Here is a 22752-nt window from a genome sequence, read left to right as displayed (position 1 = left end):
ATGTCTCTACCCACTTCTTCCTGGTCAAAGGTGGCGTGTACCACTCCGTACCTGCAGGATATACTGACTCTAAACCTTGCAGACTTTTTCCAGACAATTTCTTGCACCTACGGCGATTTAAGGCACATTCCACTATAGAAAGGTGCCTGAGCATATAAGAAATATAAGACGCTGGATCAGTTAAATTTTAAAATTGTATTTATGGTTTTGGACCTTGGCTTGCCTGAACCCCTCTGCAAATTTTGACTGCCCTGAAGCTATGTGGATTGCCCATTAAACGCAACTATGGGGATCATTAACTAAGCATCACAGAACGCCAAACTGTTTGCCGTTTTTGGGGATTACGCGGCTTTGACAGGTATTTATCAGGTGTCTGCGCTGGGATTGTTTTTTGGTGCAGCTGCGCCGGCTTACATACGATGCAAAGTGTGGGGGGGGGTCCAGTCAGACATTCCGACTGATCCGGACTGAGCGCAGGATTTAACTTTCAAATTGTGTTGCAAGACAATGCACTTACATGCACCAGGAAGAAGAAGGTGAACTCCGTCGGACATGAGCGTGGAAGCGACACATGGGGGCAGATTTACTTACCCGGTCCATTCGCGATCCAGCGGCGCGGGTCCGGCCGGGATTCATTAAGGCAGTTCCTCCGACGTCCACCAGGTGGCGCTGCTGCGCTGAAGAGCATCGGAACGCCCTCAAGTTCACCGGCCTATTCCTAGTGAAGGTAAGTGCAAGCTCCGCAACACTTTTTTTTTTTAAATGCGGAGGTTTTTCCGAATCCGTCGGGTTTTTGTTCGGCCATGCCCCCTGATTTCCGTCGCGTGCATGCCAGCGACGATAAGCCACAATCCAATAGCACAATCCAAAAGCTAAGTTGTGTGCCAATGTTAAATTTGTACAAGAACAAAGAATTTTATTCATGAAAAAAATCACACCAGAGATACAAACAAATGATAAAAACATTTAAAATGTACCAATGTACATGCAAACAATCCTTTGTTGCTGATACCCTAATAAGTACAGCAACAATCCCCTCCTGTGGAGGTGGTGTCAACCAGAATAAGCCCAATGTCAATGTAAACACAATGAAAAGTGCCTGTGCCTATAAACAGTTGCAAAAAAAGTGCAAGTGAAATTGCAACGAAGTAAGTATGAGTAAAGGAGAAAGGTATTCCTCATAATATAATAGCCACAGAGAAAAAAAAACCCTAAGTGATTAATAACACAAGGCAGAATCCCTAGTATACATTACGAGTAGTCAGATCCTATGCCCAGTGGCATGGTAAAAGCGTCAGATATACAGGTTGACACAAAGATCAGGAGGGGGAAGGCTCCCCACGCGTTTCGTCTCTCAATAGAGACTTCCTCAGGGGTTAAGATGCAATACAGGGAAAATCGGCGCAAATTGGAAGTATTCGGGTAACACGTCGGGAAAACGCGAATCGGGCCCTTAGTAAATGACCCCCATGGACTACAGGAGGAGGCCTTGAATCACTTAAAGGAAATCTATCATTTGTTTTTATTCATTATGAACCAAACATACCTTGAGAATGCTGTAGCTACACTTATGCACTTAATCCCTGAATTGAGTGGTTTTGCTGAGAAAACAATTATAAAATTATTACAATGAGGCTCTGTCGCTCCTGTGGCTGCCTCTGCGTTTCTCCTCTTACCCTAATAATGCACTGCTCCATAGAATGATGTATTAACTGTGTTGTGCCTGACAGGGAGAAGTAATCAATTGCTGCACCATCCCCCAGCTGCTGTGTATAAGTCATCCATTTCAGGTTGATTTATCATGCCTGGACAGCTCAGGAAGCTCCTTGTTATGTGTTTATGAACGGCAGCCAGCATGCAACCCAGCTTTCCCAATGTCCTGAATTTTATAATTGTCTTTTGAGCAAAACCACTCGGATCAGGGATTAAACAAGATATGTTTCTGCATCAGTGTAGCTACGACATTCTCAAGGTATGTTTGGTTAATAATGCATGAAAACAAATGGTAGATTTCCTTTAACCTGTGCTGGGTTGATGGCTTGGGTGCCCACATAGAGGGCTCTGAGTGCCACCTCTGGCACCCGTGCCGCAGTTTCACCGGCGCTGATCTAGGATGTAGCTTATGGGTAGGAGTTAAAGTTATATTTCTGTTTCTACCTCGACTCGAAGTCTGTAAAAGCCGAGGCATAGTCAGACTTTAAAACCTCAGAGGTCTTACTAAATTCCAATTAGCTAATAAAACTGATGTGAATGATCCGGGGAATTACTGTAAATGCTAGTTATGGGATCAGGAAGGATTTGTTCTCTTTCAAGTGTAACTGACAGACGCCTGGTAGGGGTTCTTGTTTCCGTCTCTCCGCATCAATACAGCTGCACTATGTGACGTCCACACGTCCTCCATAAATCTCGCTTATCACGAAGCCCCATAACAACATTTGTGTTTCATCCAGTTATGCAAAAATGCTCAGGAAATTATTCAGGAAGAAAATGTTATTTTTAATGCTTCAAGAAATATAGATTTTTTTTGTTGCAAATATTCTTTTTTTACCAAAACTTTGCAGAGTAACCTACACAGAATCCCACTCTTGTGCTGCGTATACTAGGGGAAGGGTTCAATAGAGGGCAAGATTTACATTGTAAAACAACAAGAGGCAGATAACACAGGATCACATCACTAATGATAGGTGACAAAGACAATGGGGGTCATTAACTAAGGGCCCGATTCACGTTTTCCCGACGTGTTACCCGAATATTTCCGAATTGCGCAGATTTTCCCTGAATTGGCCCGGGATTTTGGCACACGCGATCGGATTGTGGCGCATCGGCGCTGGCATGCACGCGACGGAAATCGGGGGACGTGGCCATACGAAAACCCGACGGATTCGGAAAAACTGCCGCATTTAAAAAAAAAAAAAGTGTTGCGGGACTCGCGCTAACCTTCACCAGAAATAGGCCGGTGAACTTCAGCGCAGCAGCGACATCTGGTGGACATCGGAGGAACTACCTTAGTGAATCCCGGCCGGACCACAATCCACCGCAGAGAACGCGCCGCTGGATCGCGAATGGACCGGGTAAGTAAATCTGCCCCAATAACTCCACCTATAGCATGGGACACAGAGCTCAATCAATTTCAGCAAATTAATGTTATTGTTTGTATCATGAAAAGTTATACAATTTTCGAATACACTTTCTGTATCAATTCTTCATAGTTTTCTAGATCTCTGCTTGCTGTCAGTCTGTAGGAAGCTTCTATGTTACTTCCAGTGGACAGAAATCTGACCATGGTCACACAGGTGCGCGTCTCGTTACTAATCAGAGCTGTGTGATATAACGAGTCGTGCAACCATGGAGGCTAGAAGAAAAAGTGCCCCTGAATTTGTGTAGCAGCCCCTACAGAATTGTATGGTCATCTTCACATGTGTGAGGTCATGAAGGGTCCTCTTTAAAGTTGGAGGCAGATAACACAGGATGACAATGCAACCTAAGGGTGATACAAGCAGCATCTCTCCCTTGGGGAGGACTGAGGCACAACACAAGAAGATGTGAATCTCCACTGAGGGTGGAGATTATTCATCACACAGCAACATTTTCAGTGCAGCATAGTCTTTGTCAAGCAAGCTACTCGACAGAATGGGGCAGATTTATCAAGCTGTCTGAAAGTCAGAATATTTCTAGTTGCCCATGGCAACCAATCACAGCTCACCTTTCATTTTACCAGTGCTCATAAATATTTTAAAGGGGAGCTGTGATTGGTTGCCATGGGCAACTCGAAATATTCTGACTTTCGGACACTTGATAAATCTGCCCCAATATGTTGTGGTGGAAACGTTACTGTGTGGCAAATGAAACCCTTCATCTGGTTCTGTGCTCCAGTCCTTTAACTAGTTATTGGATTACATTGGAATTAGTTTTACTAGTTAGTGGAACATCACCAAGGTCAACAAGCTGTGGGCACCCTCCGGATCTGATACATGCTGGAAGGATATGCTTTCTACATTTTCCTTCTCTTCCTGCCTAGGATAAGTCAGAGATTAGTGGACCTGATGTTCCTATTTGGGTTTGTTGTTCAGGTTTGGCTGCACGACCGGGACATATTGGGGGTCATTTACTGAGGGTCGTGCTACTTACTTTTGTCAGATTGTTCAACTTTTTTGTGGGATTTCACGGCTTAGACAGCTATTTAACACGTGTCTGCGCTGGGATTGTGTTGCATGCGATCGTTTTTTTGGCGCAGTTGCGGCACAAATTAGGCGGCGCAACGTCAGACGTTTCGACTGATTCGAACTGAGAACGAGATTTAACTTTCAAATTGTCCCACAAGAAAATGCACTTACATGTGCGGCTTAAAAGATGGTGAACTCCGTCGGATCTGAGCGGGGAAGTGACACATGCAGGATATCGGGTGCACAATTTTAGGGAATCGCGGCAGAGTGCATTGTCGTCAGACAATGCTCTTTCTGTAAACTCCAGCGTCTGGGTAAGCAAATGAGCCCCATTGTCGGAATAGTGGCCGAATAGCAACTAACCATGGCTATAATTTGCCAGGGCTATGATTGGCTCACATGGCCGAACAGGAACGTCGGATCCACCCATCTTTAATCACGACCCCATTCATCAGCTGATTTCAGCAAGCTCTGATACTGGAAGAACAACAAAGGACGGTACTAGAAGTCCAGTGGCCAGTGCTAGTAAGTGTAGCTGGACTTGTAGTCAAGTAAAGACAACAGATTTAGATTTCTGTGTCTGTTCTAAGAGACTGACTGGAGCAGCTTATCACTGGGGGTCCAGCAATTGTGTGGTGGGACCAACATTGAGGATAGACTATCGACATCACTATCCTGGAAAACCTGTTCTGTGCCAAAAGTTTTTTTCTTCTGGTCCTGCAGTATTGGCACAGTAGTCAATCAATGACTGTGGAGGTATATTACACGTGACCTCTAAGACATGTGATTGGCTGAAGTGATAATGTGGATTTATCCATGTATGCCGGTGAGGAGGACTTGGAGCATGGAAAAGATGGAGTGCAGAAAATAGGCAAAAGTTGCTTTGGTGACTGTTTTGGGACTAGATCCATTTTACCTTTTCACCCGTTTCCTCGTTTGTTGCTGACGATACATAAATATGTGCCACTGTATCTAAGCCGATCTATCATATATGAAGCTGACCTGCAAAATCTAAGCTATCATTAAAGTGATAACTACTAACAAAACTAGTAAAGTTGAAAAAAGTGTAGGCAGCACTCGTCGATAAACTTCACCCTTTGGAATTTGGGATTTTTGGAGTGCTGTCTACACTTTTTTCAACTTTACTACTGAGAGATCTTTCCAGGCTCCATGGAGGCTCTGCACCCCCTCTATTGCGGTTTTGCTCCACTATGCCGACTTGGTTTTCTTCTTTGTACTAGCAAAACTAGCAATAAACCTCATAGTGCTGCATCAATGAGTCACATGATGAGGCTGTATGGATCCTAGCGGGAGAAGTTACATTGTTGGCTCGATCTGAACTTTCCCTGCATCGGACTCGAGTCTGACAATACTCCTCTAATACTTCTATACTCCATTATATATGTAGCTGTAAGTCAACCCGCCTCTTCTTTTCTCTAAAAAGTGGATAATTCCTTACGGCAAATGCGATAAAAATAAAGATTTCATTTAACATCGACGTCCAAAACGACTCGGAACTGAACTAAACAGAATAATAGCGCAAATGTGTCAAATGAGTAAATATTAGCATTGCTAAGCAACTAGCAGCCTCGAGTGGTGTCTGGCGAAGATCTTTAATTATTTACCGTTATAACGATCGCAAATTGAAAAGAAAATGAACCGACATCCAAAAATATCTATTGAGATAAAACGCAAAGCGGCGGATCAATCACTTCTAGAATAAAACCGAGTTTAATGAGGTGATTTTCGGCTTCACTGAGTTTAGGTTTTTATGGTGTTAAATAATTTAACCAATCCCTTGCAACTGTATTAATTATTAATATTGTACTCTGTGGCTTATTTATTTTCTTATTTCAGCTCTATCGTGCAAGTGGAATATGTTGAGCAAGGCTGCGATGTGATATACCTTATATACTCGAGTATAAGCCTAGTTTTTCAGCACAAAATTTGTGCTCCAAAACCCTAACTCGGCTTATACTCGAGTCAACTAAAAAAATAAAGACAAAACTCACCTTTCTGACGTCACCCGTAGGTCCTCTTCTGCCTGAGGACGTCTGTATGGGGGACGTCGGAAAGATGAGTACAGTGTTATTTTTTTTCCTACTACAGGGGCTGGGCAGGCTATATGCTACAGGGGCTGGCAGACTATATACTGGGAGGGTGTAACCAATGCATTTCCCACCCTCGGCTTATACTCGAGTCAATAGGTTTTCTCCGTTTTTTGTGTTGAAATTAGGGGTCTCGGCTTATACTCGGGACGGCTTATACTCGAGTATATACGGTAAGTCACCATCATCATCAGTGGTGGCATGTGATCAGCGAAGCTCCTCAACCTCTGGTGGTCACTGCGAGCGGCTCACCACCACTCCTGTCCTTTCCTTTAGCAATCCTCCTTCCCCTCAGTGCTTCACTAACATAGCAAAAATATGGTACCTGTTCAGGAGCAATAATAGCCATTCAACCCCCTAGATACTGTGGTTGAAGGCATCCGCAGCATCTAAGGGGTTTGTTAGTGCATACGATCTGTGATGAGCATGTATGTGATCTGATAACAGTCACCATCATCGTCAGTTATAGTCTATGGTGGTGAATTGTGATCACCAAAGCTCCCCACCCTATGATGGTCAAGGCTACCAGATTACTCACCACTCCTCTTGCCCTTCCCTCTAGAATTCACCCTTTCCCCATCACCTTACTAACATAGCAAAAATATGGTGATTGTTAGGGAGCAATTATAGCCATTCAACCCCCTAGATACTGTGGTTCAAGGCAACTAAGGCATCTAAGGGGTTTGTTAGTGCATACAATCTGTGATGAGCATGTCTGTGATCTGATAACAGTCACCATCATCGTCAGTTACCATCATCGTCAGTTATAGTCAATGGTGGTAAATTGTGATCACCGAAGCTCCCCAACCTATGATGGTCAAGGCTACCAGATTACTCACCACCCTGTTGCCCTTCCTTCTAGAATTCCTCCTTTCCCCAACACTTTACTAACATAGCAAAAATATGGTGACCGTTAAGGAGAAATTATATCCATTCAACCCCCTAGATACTGTGGTTCAAGGCAACCGTAGCATCTAAGGGGTTTGTTAGTGCCTATGATTTGTAATGAGCGAGTATTTATATACAATATAGCAGCCCTGATTTATTGATCAGTGTAAAATACAGCAACTAAAGTGAACCTGTCACCATTAATGCCATTTTTAGTTGGCTACAGGTTCCAAAGGCATATACTATACTAATTTTAAAAAATACTGTACCATTGCAGCAGCCTGTGTGTCTGTGTCTTGGTCACCTGTCCTCCAAACTATTTGTCATATGCATTGAGCAGGCAGTGGAGGAGAGGAATAATGCACAAGGAGACACAGGCTACATATGCCCCTTCCCTCTTGACTTAACACTTGCTTATAGCAGGGAGTCAGGTAGTGTGAAATAAAGTTTTATAAAGTAGTAGCAGTATTCCTAATTAGGACAAAGGCATTTTTAAAATCAGGCCAGCATAGTCTATTGGAACCAGTGAGCAGCTAAAAATAACATTCCTGGTGACAGCTTTGCTTTAATTAATATACAGTACAGCAGCACTCCCTTATTAATTAATACAGAATTCAGCAAATTAAAATACAGTTAAGCAGCATCTCTACCTCATTAATTAATAGACAGTATAGTGTCCTGCTTCAATAGCCACACTATTCAAAAAAATGTATTACTAACCTTCAGAATAGTGATGAGTGGACCCAAATCCGCAATGTTCTGATCCGTGCCAGAAATTCTGCTTCAGCTCTAATTATTTAAATAATGGCGGCGCATGTGCTCTCTGCTATTTTCCTGAGGATTGTTGCTCCCTGTGACATCATTGGGAAGCAATAATCCTCGGGAAAATGGTGGAGTGTATGTGCCATCAGCATTTAAAAGGTACCGGAAACCAAACAGAAATTAATGGGCCCACTCATTCCTACTTTTGGGTCCTGAGCCCACAAGCTCCTCCTCTGCCTGGGCTTCTACTCATCGCCCCAATGACACTGTAGAGAGTGCGCGGGCAGCAACATCTCTCATAATCGATTGTATGTGTGTCTTAAACAAGGACAATTCAATTGTCTCTTTTCAGGAACCTGCATTCTTCTTCTTTAGGCAACTTGTCAAATCTCAAATGTGGGCACCTTACACCTCTTGATTTGGTTGCGGTGACCACCCCCTGCTTTTTGAACATCCAGCCGGAGCCCCCTCTTCTGTATCATCTATTAGAAGAGGATCGGCACCCAGAGCCCCACCTCCTTAGCTTAGGCTCCACCCTTCATTTACTTTATACAAACTTTCTTAAGACATTTCTAAAATAAATATTCCAATTTTCCTTTAAGAAACTTTAGGAAGAAATTTGAACAGAGATTAAGTATTAAAAAAAGATTCTTATTTACTCATTAGCAGATGATAAACGATTCATTTTACCATTTAGGAAGCAGATTGTAGGAAGTTACAGCTTCACTATGATATGAGCCTCCATCCTTCTATTTTATGGCACCCCTATTGTGAGCCCCTTTGCCGTCTGGTGCTCTATGCAGCTGCACAGCTGGAGTCCCCACCCCCGAGGAGCATCACAACACTTCTAAGGGAACTGTCTGAGATTTTTTCCAAAATTGTCATCTCCATCACCTTTATTATATGGAGGAGGCTCTCTACACTACATGCGATAGACCAATTTGCTCTATAACTATGCTAATTTCATTCCTGCAAACGACTATGCCTTAAATTATCTTAACTTAGTTTATATTCAATCTCATCTAAAATAAACATTTTATGAATAAAAATGTAATCCATGCTGAACTGAATCATGAAGAGGGGCTTCATTCTCACAGCTGATGCTGATAAGCAAGTCTCCTGCAACTTCCATTTTAATGCTAAGCCAGCTGTTTTCATCAAGTAATTCTTATAATTATCAGATATCGTCCTGATTTTAGCCTAGAAGTGTCAACAGTAAAATAAGAGAAGGCAGAAAGAGAAATAAATGCCAAATTTAATGATAATCAGCCAAAAAGGAGCCTTCAGATATCATATAGTGTACTACTGCATAACAATGTACAAGAATATAACTACTATAATACTGCCCCCTATGTACAAGAATAAAACTACTATAATACTGCCCCCTATGTACAAGAATATAACTACTATAATACTCCCCCTATGTACAAGAATATAACTACTATAATACTGCCCCTTATGTACAGGAATATAACTACTATAATACTGCCCCCTATGTACAAGAATATAACTACTATAATACTGCCCCCTATGTACAAGAATATAACTACTATAATACTGCTCCCTATGTACAGGAATATAACTACTATAATACTGCCCCCTATGTACAAGAATATAACTACTATAAAACTGCCCCGTATGTACAAGAATAAAACTACTATAAAACTGCCCCCTATGTACAAGAATATAACTACTATAATAGTGCCCCCTATGTACAAGAATATAACTACTATAATACTGCCCCCTATGTACAAGAATATAACTACTATAATACTGCCCCCTATGTACAAGAATATAACTACTATAATACTGCCCCCTATGTACAGGAATATAACTACTATAATACTACCCCTATGTACAAGAATATAACTACTATAATACTGCCCACTATGTACAAGAATATAACTACTATAACACTGCCCCTATGTACAAGAATATAACTACTATAACACTGCCCCCTATGTACAAGAATATAACTACTATAATACTGCCCCCTATGTACAAGAATACAACTACTATAATACTGCCCCCTATGTACAAGAATATAACTACTATAATACTGCCCCCTATGTACAAGAATATAACTACTATAATACTGCCCCCTATGTACAAGAATATAACTACTATAATACTGCCCCCTATGTACAAGAATATAACTACTGTAATACTACCCCCTATGTACAAGAATATAACTACTATAATACTGCCCCCTATGTACAAGAATATAACTACTATAATACTGCCCCCTATGTACAAGAATATAACTACTATAATACTGCCCCCTATGTACAAGAATATAACTACTATAATACTGCCCCCTATGTACAAGAATATAACTACTATAAAACTGCCCCGTATGTACAAGAATAAAACTACTATAAAACTGCCCCCTATGTACAAGAATATAACTACTATAATAGTGCCCCCTATGTACAAGAATATAACTACTATAATACTGCCCCCTATGTACAAGAATATAACTACTATAATACTGCCCCCTATGTACAAGAATATAACTACTATAATACTGCCCCCTATGTACAGGAATATAACTACTATAATACTACCCCTATGTACAAGAATATAACTACTATAATACTGCCCACTATGTACAAGAATATAACTACTATAACACTGCCCCTATGTACAAGAATATAACTACTATAACACTGCCCCCTATGTACAAGAATATAACTACTATAATACTGCCCCCTATGTACAAGAATACAACTACTATAATACTGCCCCCTATGTACAAGAATATAACTACTATAATACTGCCCCCTATGTACAAGAATATAACTACTATAATACTGCCCCCTATGTACAAGAATATAACTACTATAATACTGCCCCCTATGTACAAGAATATAACTACTGTAATACTACCCCCTATGTACAAGAATATAACTACTATAATACTGCCCCCTATGTACAAGAATATAACTACTATAATACTGCCCCCTATGTACAAGAATATAACTACTATAATACTGCCCCCTATGTACAAGAATATAACTACTATAATACTATCCCCTGTGTACAAGTATATAACTACTATAATATTGCTCCTATGTACAAGAATATAACTACTATAATACTGCCCCCTATGTACAAGAATATAACTACTATAATACTGCCCCCTATGTACAAGAATATAACTACTATAATACTGCCCCCTATGTACAAGAATATAACTACTATAATACTGCCCCCTATGTACAAGAATATAACTACTATAATACTGCCCCCTATGTACAAGAATATAACTACTATAATACTGCCCCCTATGTACAAGAATATAACTACTATAATAATGCCCCCTATGTACAAGAATATAACTACTATAACACTGCCCCTATGTACAAGAATATAACTACTATAATACTGCCCCTATGTACAAGAATATAACTACTATAACACTGCCCCTATGTACAAGAATATAACTACTATAATACTGCCCCTATGTACAAGAATATAACTACTATAATACTGCCCCCTATGTACAAGAATATAACTACTATAATACTGCCCCCTATGTACAAGAATATAACTACTATAATACTGCCCCCTATGAACAAGAATATAATTACTATAATACTGCCCCTATATACAGGAATATAACTACTATAATACTGCTCCCTATGTACAAGAATATAACTACTATAATATTGCCCCCTATGTACAAGAATATAACTACTATAATACTGACCCCTATGTACAAGAATATAACTACTATAATACTGCCCCTATGTACAAGAATATAACTACTATAATACTGCCCCTATGTACAAGAATATAACTACTATAATACTGCCCCCTATGTACAGAAATATGACTACTATAATACTGCCCCCTATGTACAGGAATATAACTACTATAATACTTCCCTCTATGTACAAGAATATAACTACTATAATACTGCCCCCTATGTACAGGAATATAACTACTATAATACTTCCCTCTATGTACAAGAATATAACTACTATAATACTGCCCCCATGTACAAGAATATAACTACTATAATACTGCCCCCTATGTACAAGAATATAACTACTATAATACTGCTCCTATGTACTAGAATATAACTACTATAATACTGCCCCTATGTACAAGAATATAACTACTATAATACTGCCCCCTATGTACAAGAATATAACTACTATAATTCTGCAGTCGGAGTATTACAGAAAACTGACGGGCTTTAGTAAATGTGGGCCATTGGGGCTCATTTACTTAGTCGTCCACTAGAGTTCACTGAAAGTGCATTATCCGTGTATAATACACTGTGCCGCGATTCACATGCGCCCTATATCCTGCATGTGTCGCTTTCCCGCTCAGGTCCGACGGAGTTCACCTTCTTCTTCTAGGTGCATGTAAGGCCATGGATTGTGACACAATTTTAAAGTTAAATCTTGCGCTCAGTCTGAATCAATCGCATCATCCGACGGCACGCCCCCTGATTTGTGTCACATGGAAATCGACGCACTTGTGCCAAAAAAGGATAGTGTGTGGCAAAATCCCGGTGAAGACACTTCTTAAATACCTGTGCAAGCCGTGTAATCCCTGAAAAGGTGCAATCGGGGGGCATGGCCGTCGGAAAACCCGACGGATTCGGAAAAATCGCGCTATTTAAAAAACAAAAAGTGTCGCTTGACACACACTTACATGCACCAGGAATAGGTTGGTGCACTCCGGCGGACCTCGGCGCAGCAGCGGCATCTGGTGGACGTCGGAGGAACTGCCTTAGTGAATTGCCGGAAGACCCGAATCCTCGTCGGAGAACGCGCCAGGACCGAGTAAGAAAATGTGCCCCATTGTGTCTATATTCCAGTTATTCTCTGAATGCTTTCGTATTTTATGTACAACATTTGCCGCGCGCTTGTGACAAACAGTCGCCTGTGGCTACTCTGTGTAGCGTGAACGCTGATAGGGCGCCGCTTGTCACCACCAGGTCACTTATGCTGAGCGCGAGCAGATTGGATTAAATAAAATGCACTGAGTACTTAGCCTTAATTAGTAAATCCGTACGATGGTTTTGTTCCAGATGAGAAAACTTGATGAAGGGAACAGCAGGAATTATTTTTTCGAGGAGGAAACACCAGAAACTGTTCCATAGAAATATAAACAGGAGTCATGTGTGCGAACAGTGACAGAACGGCCTAAAAACACTCATTAGAGCCGGCGCAGGATCTCGTCCACGCCATATAGAGGTAATTCATGTTATTACCTCACTGTCTAATAATTAGAGGTAAATATACATTTTCCGTGTTGTTATTAGGCTCCCGCTGGGACTGAACACTGATTAAAACTGAAAATATTTAATACTTTAAAAGTTACAGTTCGGAACCAGGCACCGCCCATGCTCTGCGGCACAGCTGCGCAGCTGCACAATTGGGAAGCTCTCTCTGCACATGCTAAATTGAGATATTAAGATATTGGGGGTCAAAAGGATAGAGATCCCAAGCAAATAATAACTTAAAGGGGCATTCCTCCCACGAATACAAGTTCTTATATGTACTCAGGATAACAAAATAACACATTTTCTAATTCATTGTTATTAACAAAAATACAGCTTTTCACTGATATAATTCCTACCTCTCTCTATCAGTCCTGGTGTACACAATTTCAGTTGCCCTTAGATACGACCCTGTAACTCCTGACTTAGGATCTTGGATTTCTGTGTGAGATCGTGAAGCTGAGATTTCTGTGTCTTTATGCTCTGAGCCTGTAGCCACGGAGCTCAGAGACACTAACTTCCTACCAGCACATCGTGAGCAGAGAGAGAGAGGCTGCAATCTATAAGGACATAAGTGATCCAGGGGAAGGGGGAGGCAGGCAAATATCTGTGAGATATAGCAGCGCTAAAAGTGTAACTATATAAAAGTCTGTCAGTTTCCGAGTAAAAGGTATCTCATGCATTTCTCATCTCTGATCTGTCTCATCTCTCTCTACGGGTCAGTGTGTTAGTACAATGTCAGAAGCCAGATGAAAGTGCATATACACATAATGGGGCATATTTATCAGAGCCTCTGCGCCTCGGTGCTTATTGCAAGCACTTGCAATTATTTGCCCCAATCTGCCACCTTCACCCCAGTGGGGTGTGAAGGGTGGGGTGCATGTGTGAAAAGTCGCCGTCTGCGTCTATTTCTACGCAAGGCCCTGCAGCCTGCCCTATACATCAATAGGTGGAGGCCTCTTGATGTATCGTGCTGAGAAAATACAGCGACGGGACTATCATATGCCGGCATATGATAAATATCCTCCAATGTGTCTGCTTAGAGAGTCCCCTCCCACACCCTGAGATTTTGCACTGAGCAGCCTAGGGAATGATAGGAGCTAAAATAGCAATAACACTGAGTAACATTGTAAAGAAAGGGGTTAAAATGATCTTTATTATGTTAACATCACTAGGGGATTGAGATGAGAGAATTTTCTTTTGTGGGAAAACTCCTATAAGGAACTAGATACCTAATTGCTCAGGCACCATCCCCTGGGGAAAGGTGCTTTAAAGAAATAGGAGTGTTGGTGATTTGTTGCACACAAACCCCAGGCCTTCACGAATCAGGTAACAACAAATGACTATTTCTGATAGTACCTTTAACGGTAAAACTGTAATGTGGTAGGTGTAAACCACTATACAGATTTAACTGAGGGAAACTTCTAAATTTGTGGTCTGAATGGTTCCCTGGTGTTTACCCTTTACAGGGATCTGGACTTTGATGCAGAAGACAATTAGGTTGGTTACATCTTGGAATTGTCTCCACTCAATAACTGAAGCAGGTGACCTAAAAGGGATGGACAGAAATATGGCCATTAGAGCAGGCAGAGCAAATGGCCTGGCAGAGATCAGGGCAGAGGGCACAGAGTTTATATAACTACAGGCAGAGGTCAGGTTTTGAATAGAGTAAAATAGTCAAACACAAGCCATACAGACAAACAATAGCAAACATCTTAGCAAATGCAAAGGAATAAGAAACTTATTGCTCAGGCAACTTCCCCTGAGGAAACTTGCTTTAAATAACAAATACAGGGTGCAAGCACTGTTCCTTCACAAAGCAGAGCCTGTGCAAGTACCCTGGAGAGGATACTAGTCCTGGGAAGGGATAAACCTAAACTCTCTTCTGTATGAGGCGAGCCATAGGGGTTCGGCAGTGCATTCTTTTAAGTGCATCCATAAGTGCACATCAGAATTAGACCAAGAACTAATTCTTGATTCCTTGGTTCTTTGTTCCTTCACAAATCAGAGCCTGTGCAAGTACCCTGGAGAGCATACTAGTCCTGGGCAGGGATAAACCTAAACTCTCTGCTGTATAAGGCAAGCTATATGGGGTAGGCAGTGCATTCTTTTAAGTGCACATCAGAATTAGACGAAGAATGTAGAATTATGGAATATGACCTTGCACTCCATCACCTTCATTGTCATGTTCTGCCAACACTTTTACCTGATCTCACCATCACTCACTTCTCTCATCCTCAGGTAAGTGTGCACTATGTACAAAAAAATTTCCCCGCCAGTGGATCAATAAAGTACTATCGTATTTTATCGTATAGAACGGCGCTCCCCAATACACTATATCCTTTTTTTATTACTTATACCCATGCTCTCTTCAGGTGTGAACAGACACTATTTTTAGGTATAAAGTCTTGCTTCGTAGCAGGTAACTGCGCCCCTAATACTGCCTCAAACTTGCTGCTGGTGGTGCTGCCTGAGGCAAGATGCTCAACTCGCCTCATGGTTGCTACACCCCTGGTCCTTGATTTACGTTATGATTAGGTAGGTGGCCCATGGTAAAAAGTAGAAAAGATGTCCTGATACTACGGAACTATAGGGCCTTTATGTGCCTCCAGATTGACTCTGGGCTGACAGATCTGCCTTAATGGTGCATAACAAAGCATGCAAATGTAATCCAGATCTCCACGTTGTGTGTATTTGTATTGCTAACCTATGGTCACAGTTAAAGGTTACATTACAAGGTGTAGGATTCCTCTATGTACAAAAGCTCAGAGGGTTCATTAAAGGGCAGGTTTCATTACATAGTAGATGCTTTATGGGTTTCATGCAAACTTATTGCGCTGCTCATGGAAGGTGATCTTTTAAATCACATTAAACTAATGTTCCTGAAAGTCAGGATAATGTAAGTTTTATTGAATCAATGTAACTTAAAAGGTCAGCCACTGATTTGCTCTCTATAATGGATACGGAGGGAAAAAACACAGAATAAATGCAATATTACCGGGCGTTTGACCTTGAGACATTCTGATGTATTTTCAAGCGAAGATTTATGAACCTGGAAGCAAATTAGGAAATTATACACAGTGCACAGGAAAATTACACAATAACAAAACCAGCATCACATTCAACAAGAACCAGCATAAAACGTCATGTCATTTCTCTAACGTAATGTAAAAATGTCAAATACAACATCATAAATTATTAACCCGACAGTCAAAAGCATTTTTTCTCAATCATTTCAGAAATGTTAAGTATTGCTAATTCTTCTACCTGTTCTATTTTAATTACTAGGCAGTATTATAGTAGTTATATTCTTGTACATAGGAGCAGTATTATAGTAGTTATATTCCTGTACATAGGAGCAGTATTATAGTAGTTATATTCTTGTACATAGGGGACAGTATTATAGTAGTTATATTCTTGTACATAGGGGGCAGTATTATAGTAGTTATATTCTTGTACATAGGGGGCAGTATTATAGTAGTTATATTCTTGTACATAGGAGGCAGTATTATAGTAGTTATATTCTTGTACATAGGGGGCAGTACTATAGTAGTTATATTCTTGTACATAGGGGCAGTATTATAGTAGTTATATTCTTGTACATAGGGGGCAGTATTATAGTAGTTATATTCTTGTACATAGGGGCAGTATTATAGTAGTTATATTCCTGTACATAGGGGGCAGTATTATAGTAGTTATATTCCTGTACATAGGGGAAGTATTATAGTAGTTATATTCTTGTACATAGGGGCAGTATTATAGTAGTTATATTCTTGTACATAGGGGGCAGTATTATAGTAGTTATATTCCTGTACATAGGGGGCAGTATTATAGTAGTTATATTCTTGTACATAGGGTGCAGTATTACAGTAGTTATATTCTTGTACATAGGGGACAGCATTATAGTAGTTATATTCTTGTACATAGGGGGCAGTATTATAGTAGTTATATTCCTGTACATAGGGGGCAGTATTATAGTAGATATATTCTTGTACATAGGGGGCAGTATTATAGTAGTTATATTCTTGTACATAGGGGGCAGTATTATAGTAGTTATATTCCTGTACATAGGGGGCAGTATTATAGTAGTTATATTCTTGTAAATAGGGGGGAGTATTATAGTAGTTATATTCTTGTACATAGGGGGCAGTATTATAGTACAGGCAGTCCCCGGGTTACATACAAGATAGGTTCTGTAGGTTTGTTCTTAAGTTGAGTTTGTATGTAAGTCGGAACTGTATATTTTATTATTGTAACCCCAGTCAAAATTTTTTTGGTCTCTGTGACAATTGGATTTTAAAAATGTTGGATTGTCATAAGAACCAGGATTAACAATAAATATTAATTACAGGCACCATTGATAACTGTTAAAGCTGTTTATTGTAGCCCAGGACTAAAGTACAGTAAATTACTAAAATCCAGAGGTCCGTTTGTAACTAGGGGTCGTATGTAAGTCAGGTGTTCTTAAGTAGGGGACCGCCTGTAGTTATATTCTTGTACATAGGGAGCAGTATTATAGTAGTTATATTCTTGTACATAGGGGGCAGTATTATAGTAGTTATATTAATGTACATAGGAGGCAGTATTATAGTAGTTATATTCTTGTACATAGGGGCAGTATTATAGTAGTTATATTCTTGTACATAGGGGGCAGTATTATAGTAGTTACACTCTTGTACATAGGGGGCAGTATTATAGTAGTTATATTCTTGTACATAGGGAGCAGTATTATAGTAGTTATATTCTTGTACATAGGGGGCAGTATTATAGTAGTTATATTCTTGTACATAGGGGGCAGTATTATAGTAGTTACACTCTTGTACATAGGGGGCAGTATTATAGTAGTTATATTCTTGTACATAGGGAGCAGTATTATAGTAGTTATATTCTTGTACATAGGGGGCAGTATTATAGTAGTTTATTCCTGTTCATAGGAGCAGTATTATAGTAGTTATATTCCTGTACATAGGAGGCAGTATTATAGTAGTTATATTCTTGTACATAGGGGACAGTATTATAGTAGTTCTATTCTTGTACATAGGGAGCAGTATTATAGTAGTTATATTCCTGTACATAGGGGACAGTATTATAGTAGTTAAATTCTTGTACATAGGGGACAGTATTATAGTAGTTATATTCTTGTATATTGGTGGGCAGTATTATAGTAGTTATATTCTTGTACATAGGGGACAGTATTAAATTAGTTATATTCTTGTACATAGGTGCAGTATTATAGTAGTTATATTCTTGTACATAGGGGGCAGTATTATAGTAGTTATATCCTTGTACATAGGGGGGCAGTATTATAGTAGTTATATTCCTGTACATAGGGGGCAGTATTATAGTAGTTATATTCTCGTACATAGGGAGCCATATTATAGTAGTTATATTCTTGTACATAGGGGGCAGTATTATAGTACTTATATTCTTGTACATAAGGGGCAGTGTTATAGTAGTTATATTCTTGTACATAGGGGGCAGTATTATAGTAGTTATATTCCTGTAAATAAGGGGCAGTATTAAGGTAGTTCTATTCTTGTACATGGGGGTAGTATTATAGTAGTTATATTCTTGTACATAGGGGACAGTATTATAGTAGTTCTATTCTTGTACATAGGGAGCGGTATTATAGTAGTTATATTCCTGTACATAGGGGACAGTATTATAGTAGTTAAATTCTTGTACATAGGGGACAGTATTATAGTAGTTATATTCTTGTACATTGGTGGGCAGTATTATAGTAGTTATATTCTTGTACATAGGGGACAGTATTAAATTAGTTATATTCTTGTACATAGGGGGCACTATTATAGTAGTTATATTCTCGTACATAGGGGGCAGTATTATAGTAGTTATATTCTTGTACATAGGGGGCAGTATTATAGTAGTTATATTCTCGTACATAGGGAGCCATATTATAGTAGTTATATTCTTGTACATAGGGGGCAGTATTATAGTACTTATATTCTTGTACATAAGGGGCAGTGTTATAGTAGTTATATTCTTGTACATAGGGGGCAGTATTATAGTAGTTATATTCCTGTAAATAAGGGGCAGTATTATAGTAGTTATATTCTTGTACTTGGGGGACAGTATTATAGTAGTTATATTCTTGTACATAGGGGGCAGTTTTATAGTAGTTATATTCCTGTATGTAGGGGGCAGTATTATAGTAGTTACATTCTTGTTCATAGGGGGCAGTATTATAGTAGTTATATTCTTGTACATAGGGGGCAGTATTATAGTAGTTATATTCCTGTATGTAGGGGGCAGTATTATAGTAGTTACATTCTTGTTCATAGGGGGCAGTATTATAGTAGTTATATTCTTGTACATAGGGGCAGTATTATAGTAGTTATATTCCTGTATGTAGGGGGAAGTATTATAGTAGTTACATTCTTGTACATAGGGGGCAGTATTATAGTAGTTATATTCTTGTACATAGGGGGCAGTATTATAGTAGTTATATTCCTGTATGTAGGGGGCAGTATTATAGTAGTTGCAATCTTGTACATAGGGGGCAGTATTATAGTAGTTATATTCTTGTACATAGGGGGCAGTATTATAGTAGTTACATTCTTGTATATAGGGGGCAGTATTATAGTAGTTATATTCTTGTACATAGGTGCAGTATTATAGTAGTTATATTCTTGTACATAGGGGGCAGTATTATAGTAGTTATATTCTTGTACATAGGGGCAGTATTATAGTAGTTATATTCCTGTACATAGGGGGCAGTATTATAGTAGTTATATTCTTGTACATAGGGGGAAGTATTATAGTAGTTATATTCCTGTACATAGGGGGCAGTATTATAGTAGATATATTCTTGTACATAGGGGGCAGTATTATAGTAGTTATATTCTTGTACATAGGGTGCAGTATTACAGTAGTTATATTCTTGTACATAGGGGACAGTAATATAGTAGTTATATTCTTGTACATAGGGGGCAGTATTATAGTAGTTATATTCTTGTACATAGGGGCAGTATTATAGTAGTTATATTCTTGTACACAGGGTGCAGTATTACAGTAGTTATATTCTTGTACATAGGAAACAGTATTATAGTAGTTATATTCCTGTACATAGGGGGCAGTATTATAGTAGTTATATTCTTGTACATTGGGGGCATTATTATAGTAGTTATATTCCTGTACATAGGGGGCAGTATTATAGTAGTTATATTCTTGTACATAGGGGGCAGTATTATAGTAGTTATATTCTTGTACATAGGGTGCAGTATTACAGTAGTTATATTCTTGTACATAGGGGACAGTATTATAGTAGTTATATTCTTGTACATAGGGGGCAATATTATAGTAGTTATATTCTTGTACATAGGGGGCAGTATTATAGTAGTTATATGCTTGTACATAGGGGGCAGTATTATAGTAGTTATATTCTTGTACATAGGGAGCAGTATTATAGTAGTTATATTCTTGTACATAGGGGGCAGTATTATATTAGTTTATTCCTGTACATAGGAGCAGTATTATAGTAGTTATATTCCTGTACATAGGGGCAGTATTATAGTAATTATATTCTTGTCCATAGGGGGCAGTATTATAGTAGTTATATTCTTGTACATAGGGGGCAGTATTATAGTAGTTATATTCTTGTACATAGGGGACAGTATTATAGTAGTTCTATTCTTGTACATAGGGAGCAGTATTATAGTAGTTATATTCCTGTACATAGGGGACAGTATTATAGTAGTTAAATTCTTGTACATAGGGGACAGTATTATAGTAGTTATATTCTTGTACATTGGTGGGCAGTATTATAGTAGTTATATTCTTGTACATAGGGGACAGTATTATATTAGTTATATTCTTGTACATAGGGGCAGTATTATAGTAGTTATATTCCTGTACATAGGGGGCAGTATTATAGTAGTTATATTCTCGTACATAGGGAGCCATATTATAGTAGTTATATTCTTGTACATAGGGGGCAGTATTATAGTACTTATATTCTTGTACATAGGGGGCAGTGTTATAGTAGTTATATTCTTGTACATAGGGGGCAGTATTATAGTAGTTATATTCCTTTAAATAGGGGGCAGTTTTATAGTAGTTATATTCTTGTACTTGGGGGACAGTATTATAGTAGTTATATTCTTGTACATAGGGGGCAGTTTTATAGTAGTTATATTCCTGTATGTAGGGGGCAGTATTATAGTAGTTACATTCTTGTTCATAGGGGGCAGTATTATAGTAGTTATATTCTTGTACATAGGGGGCAGTATTATAGTAGTTATATTCCTGTATATAGGGGGCAGTATTATAGTAGTTACATTCTTGTTCATAGGGGGCAGTATTATAGTAGTTATATTCTTGTACATAGGGGCAGTATTATAGTAGTTATATTCCTGTATGTAGGGGGCAGTATTATAGTAGTTACATTCTTGTACATAGGGGGCAGTATTGTAGTAGTTATATTCTTGTACATAGGGGGCAGTATTATTGTAGTTATATTCCTGTATGTAGGGGGCAGTATTATAGTAGTTACATTCTTGTACATAGGGGGCAGTATTATAGTAGTTATATTCTTGTACATAGGAGGCAGTATTATAGTAGTTATATTCTTGTACATAGGGGGCAGTATTATAGTAGTTACATTCTTGTATATAGGGGGCAGTATTATAGTAGTTATATTCTTGTACATAGGTGCAGTATTATAGTAGTTATATTCTTGTACATAGGGGGCAGTATTATAGTAGTTATATTCTTGTACATAGGGGCAGTATTATAGTAGTTATATTCCTGTACATAGGGGGCAGTATTATAGTAGTTATATTCTTGTACATAGGGGGAAGTATTATAGTAGTTATATTCCTGTACATAGGGGGCAGTATTATAGTAGTTATATTCTTGTACATAGGGGGCAGTATTATAGTAGTTATATTCTTGTACATAGGGGGCAGTATTATAGTAGTTATATTCTTGTACATAGGGGACAGTATTATAGTAGTTATATTCCTGTACATAGGGGGCAGTATTATAGTAGTTATATTCTTGTACATAGGGGGAAGTATTATAGTAGTTATATTCCTGTACATAGGGGGCAGTATTATAGTAGTTATATTCTTGTACATAGGGGGCAGTATTATAGTAGTTATATTCTTGTACATAGGGTGCAGTATTACAGTAGTTATATTCTTGTACATAGGGGACAGTATTATAGTAGTTATATTCTTGTACATAGGGGGCAGTATTATAGTAGTTATATTCTTGTACATAGGGGCAGTATTATAGTAGTTATATTCTTGTACATAGGGTGCAGTATTACAGTAGTTATATTCTTGTACATAGGGGACAGCATTATAGTAGTTATATTCTTATACATAGGGGGCAGTATTATAGTAGTTATATTGCTGTACATAGGGGGCAGTATTATAGAAGTTATATTCTTGTACATAGGGGGCAGTATTATAGTAGTTATATTCTTGTACATAGGGGGCAGTATTATAGTAGTTATATTCTTGTACATAGGGGACAGTATTATAGTAGTTTTATTCTTGTACATAGGGGGCAGTATTATAGCAGTTATATTCTTGTACATAGGGGGCAGTATTATAGTAGATATATT

Source organism: Engystomops pustulosus, chromosome 2 (assembly GCF_040894005.1).
Source record: "Engystomops pustulosus chromosome 2, aEngPut4.maternal, whole genome shotgun sequence".
NCBI lineage: Eukaryota > Metazoa > Chordata > Amphibia > Anura > Leptodactylidae > Engystomops > Engystomops pustulosus.
The sequence above is the reverse complement of the archived record's forward strand: the minus strand, read 5'-3'. Positions refer to the sequence as shown.